Below are 5,423 nucleotides of genomic sequence, written 5' to 3'. Positions count from 1 at the left end.
TGCCCTCTTCTAGCTTCCTCAGGCACCAGGCACACATATGTACATACACACAGGCAAACATTCATATGCAAACAATGAAATAAATAAATATTTAAAAGTAAATAAAAAGTCATTAGTCAACCATAGTCTCCATCCACTTGTGAAGACCAGTCTCCCTTCATAGCCTGTGCCAACCTATAAAAAGGCCAGTCTCTCATCATAGCCTGTGCTTACGTGTAAAATGTGCAAAGCACTCCTTATGTTTTCCTCCTCAAATAGTTTCCTCTTTTCTTGATTGTACTTAAATCCAGCATTTGCGGCTCCTTGCTTTGTTTAATTATTAACTGTGATTAGACACTCCAAGGGTTCTGGAGCACCCAGGCAATTGAACACGTGTAATTTCCCTGATTCAAACTAGAATGAGTAAAAACAAACAACAGAATTCAAAGGAGTGTTTGTTTGTACAACTGGATCTCTGTAGGTTTATACCTCTTTCCCATCTGCGCTAACCAGACCTCCATGAGCAATCCCTTCATGGTGAACACAGCCTAACATGATGGCAAGAATTTGGAGCTATTTTAGAGTGTGAAACTAAAAAGCACTTACTACCTAAAGCACCCAGGCCTGAGCACACTTCTAGAATTAAGCTGTTGGCTCCTGGAGATGTGAGACCAAGTCTCATCTTGTCTTGACTCCTTGAGGTCTGACAGTATCTGGCACATTGTAAACAATCATGGTTTTTGTTAGATGGATGGATGGATGGATGGATGGATGGATGGATGGATGGATGGATGGATTCAAAACTTACTTTGGATAATTTCACTGAAAAGAACAAAAAGCCAAAATTTTATTATTAATCCCTATGAGATAAACATAATTGCCAAATTTTCTCTCTTCAAAATTCTGTTTGTGCTGGATGTGGTAGTACACCTCCCCCCATTTAATACCAGTACTCAGCAGGCAGAGGTAAGTGGGTTTCTGTGAGTTGGAGGACAGCCTGGTCTGCACAGGGAGTTCCAGACAGTCAGGGCTATATATTGAGACCCTGTCTCAAAGAAAACAAAATCAACAACAAAACTACAGGATATTCTGCTTACAGGTTGCTGCCTTGACGGTAGCCATTCATCTCTGAGGATGTAGTTATCTGTCTCATCCAGGATAAGACCCTACTCTTGTCTGCCAGGGCATCTGGCAAGAACAGCCCTGTTAAAGGTAAAGCCCTCTTTCAATAGATAGACTTGTGACCTTAGCAAACTGACTCCCACTTCATTTGTCAACAGGTACTGGTAATACCAATTAACAAATGAAAGCAATGGAGAACAAATACCTTCATCAGAAGAGGAACGGTGGGTGCATCGTGTCATTAAATCCTAGCCTTGCCATCAGGAACAAGGTCAGCAAGCAACAAAGGCCAGAGTTCGGGTGGCGGGGTCATCCCTTTGGGGCCGGAGAGATGTCGGGGTTTTATCACGGGGTATCTGAATATTTAACCATGTGACTCTGGACTTTGGTCCAAAGTGGAACAACAGATTATATTCTGCAGAGGAGAGGAGGAAACGGGATTGTCTTAGTTAGGGTTTCTCTTGCTGTGAAGAAACACCATGACCACGGCAATTCTTAGCCTGTGTCTTTTTATAGGTGAGTTGAGACCATTGATATTGATGGATATTAATGACCAGTGATTGTTAGTTCCTGTTATTTTTTGTGGTTGTGTTGTGTTGTCCTTCTGTGTATGTTGGTGTGGGATTATCTATTGCTTGATTTTTCATGGATGTGTTTAGCTTCTTTGAGTTGGATTTTCCCTTCTAGTGCTTTCTGTAGGGCTGGGTTTGTGGACAGGTATTGATTAAATCTGGTTTTATCCTGGAATATTTTGTTTACTCCGCCTATGGTGACTGAGAGTTTTGCTGGGTATAATAGTCTGGGTTGGCATCCGGACCACGGCAATTCTTATAAAGGAAAACATTTAATTAGGGCTGGCTCGCTTACAGTTCAGAGGTTTAGTCCATTGTCATCATGGCAGGAGGCAAGGTAGCATGCAGGCAGACACGGTGCTGGAGAAGGAGCTGAGAGTTTTCACATCTTGATTCACAGGCAACAGGAAGTGGTCAGTCTCACTGGGCATGGCTGGAGCATATATGAGACCCTCAAAGCCCACCTCTACAGTGACACACTTCCTCCAATAAGACCACACCTACTCCAACAAGGCCACACTTCCTAATAGTGCCACTCCCTTTGGGGGCATTTTCTTTCAGACCACCACAGGGATGCAGGGAGGATGCAGCCGCCCCTCCATGTACCACCACTCATTCCATGCTTGTCCCTGTGATGAATTCAGGTCCTCCTAAATCCCCCCTGGGTACCCATACAGGGAAACTGGCTCCACAACTCTTCATGAATACCAGACTCCAAGGATACTGAAGGCATTATACGAAATGTCCTAGTATTTGCATGTAACTCATGCACGCCTTCCCACATATGCTTCAAATCACGCCTAGATTACCTACAAAACCTAGCACAATGTAATTCTATGTGAATAGTTGTTACGTTCTCTAGGAAACCATGACAAGAAAATCAGTGTACACATGTTAAATGCAAATGCATCTTTCTTGAGTATTTCTTTGTGTTCTCTTTCCCATTTCAATATCTGTGGCAATTTAATTATGTTCAGAACAAGAACACAAAAACACAAGAAAAGACATTTTGTGACATCGAGCTAATGGAATTTCACGTGCCTTCCTTTGAGGGGCACCTACAGGGCCTGCCTAATGAAGACACGTAAGGACAACGGCAGTCCCTGAAATCTTTCAAGACTGTTTGTTATATTCTCCAGAGTGTTCATTTCTGTCGTGGAATAGTCACATTTTGGGGTTATTGACAGATGTTAAATCTGTGTACATTTACACTTTCTTAAATGTCACAGCTTTGTGTCCTCATGTGGCTTATAGCAGACTACCAGTGCTGGGAGCTGGGAGAGGGGGAATACAGAGCCCACTGTTTCTGATACTAAAGGAATTCGCCAAAGAAGTTGATGGATTGGAGAGTCGAGCATCATCAGGGACAAAGTACACACATTAAATCCAGAACCAGAGCTGAGGGCATTTTGTTTATCTCAGGTTGAGAAAAATACATCTTATTGTCTAAACAGACACAGCTCAGCCGGGCATGGTGGCACACCCCTTTAATCCCAGCTGAGTCAGGCAGATCTCTGTGAGTTCAAGGCCAGCCTGGTCTACATAGTGAGTTCCTGGACAGCCAGGGCTACATAGAGAGACCCTACTTCAAAAATAAATAAATATATAAAGCAAAAAGTTAAAGAATAGACACAGCTCAGCTGTGATTTTATTTTCTGCAATCCCTCGGTGTTTTTTCTGGTTATTATGTAAATGTAAATTGGCAGATTTGGAGGAAACCACAGTTAACAAGCATCATGGCGAGTGTGCTGTTAATGTTCATTCTGAGTCATTCTTATCATGTGGAGCTCACAATAGCTGAGGCTTGAGTTCAACTCCTCACTTCATCACAGCACTCACAGAGGCAGGCCATGGTGCACACAGAACACAAACCTGAAACAATTCTGGCTAGATAAAAACAAGAAGTAATGCCTTCCTTACTTCTCCATTCCTCTCTGAGTGTCCTGGGTAAGCCTCCAGGTCAGAATAAGAGATGCAGAGGCAACAACCCGGGAGTGTTAAGTCAACATCAGGACCATACTGCTGTCTTGAATACAGTGTCAGCGTGCAGTGGCCCCTGGAGTCATGACAGAACCTCAGAACGTAGATAGACATTTAACGTCAACCAGACCAAGTGACAGACATGGCACCCTGACAGCATCTCCGGCAGGCACTCATCCCAACTTCTACTTGGGATCAACCCATGTTCCTAGTACCTGTGACCCCTCATGCTAGCCTACTCCTTCTTAAATTATGCGCACTGTTTGGAAGTACTGCCTGCTTATTATACTCAACTTCACTTGGTATAGATGGGATCCAAAATTTCCCCACAAGTGCCTGTGGAAAGGCTTGGCCCCTAACCTCTGGTGCTGCTGAGAGGGAGTATGGCCTTTAATAGGTAGAGTCTTGGGCTGGAGAGATGGTTCAGCAATTGAGAGTGTATACTGCTCTTGCAGAGAACTGGCTCAATTTCTCAAATCCACACGGGGCAGCTCACACCACTTGAAAGTCCAGGTGCAGAATTACCCAAGGCCACTAGCTTCTGCAAATACCTGTACTGAAACACACACACACACACACACACACACACACACACACACACTTAAAATTAAATATTTTTTTAAAAGGTAAAGTCTAGTTGGAGGACGTTGGGTCATTAGAAACATGCTTTTAATGCTGGGTGGCACACGCCTTTAATCCCAGCACTCAGGAGGCAGAGCCAGGAGGATCGTTGTGAGTTTGAGGCCAGCCTGGTCTACAGAGCGAGATCCAGGACAGGCACCAAAACTACACAGAGAGACCCTGTCTCAAAAAACAAAACAAAGAAACATGCCTTTTATTGGGGATATTGGGGCCTTGATACCTTCTGATTCTTTCTGCTTCCATCTGCCCCCTGTTCCCACCATGGCAGAACTGTGCCATGGGCCAGAATGCTACAGGGCCAATTGATCATTGGCTGAAAGCCTTGAAACCACGAACCAGGTAAATCTGTCATTGTATTAAGTTTATTTATTCCAGGGGTTTGTTACATAAACAAAAAGCTGAGTAATATACTATCTAGTGATCACTTCTTCCATAAGCCCATGAGAACCTAAAAGTGACTGACACTTGTCTATCATCAAACATTAAATTGCATCCAGTCAACCTACCTAGTCCATCTACCAACTGCTTGCTCTTCCCCTTTTTCACTTAAGTTGTGTCTCTCCTAAACAACTCCTGCTTTCACATGAGACTGCTCTTCCTCAAATCTCACTCTCTCCTGCCCAGTTAATACATTAAGCCTAAAGAATATTCTCAGAGTAACCATCTTCCTTGTGAAAGCCCTGACTAGCATTGTTCTGCCTCCAAATTTAAGCTTGGTTCTTGGATGCTGTTGATCCTCTATTATCAGATCCTTACAGCTTTCCCCAGAGCCATTATTCAGAATTCTTTACCTTCCACACAACATATCAAACTTTGAACTACTTAGAGTTCCCAAGCTGATCATGCTGTCCTGTGTGGGCCTTAATCCACCCTTTGCCTGCAATGGCCTCCTTCCCCATCAAATGGGCTGTTCTGGTCCTCCTTTTAGCCATCCTTCCTCATGCCTTTCCCAAGGCTGAATCAGGGTCTCTCATGGTTCCCTCCTCTTAACCTTCATCATAAATACTAACACACAGTGTTACCATCATTTGCTGAAGTGTAGTATGGGAAGGAGGAGAGTCACACTCTGCACTAGCTTGTTGACAATCCAGGCATATTAGAGACACACCATTATTCTCTATTAAGTGA

The sequence above is a fragment of the Peromyscus leucopus genome, chromosome 5 (genome assembly GCF_004664715.2).
Source record: "Peromyscus leucopus breed LL Stock chromosome 5, UCI_PerLeu_2.1, whole genome shotgun sequence".
In the NCBI taxonomy this organism is placed as follows: domain Eukaryota; kingdom Metazoa; phylum Chordata; class Mammalia; order Rodentia; family Cricetidae; genus Peromyscus; species Peromyscus leucopus.
The sequence above is the reverse complement of the archived record's forward strand: the minus strand, read 5'-3'. Positions refer to the sequence as shown.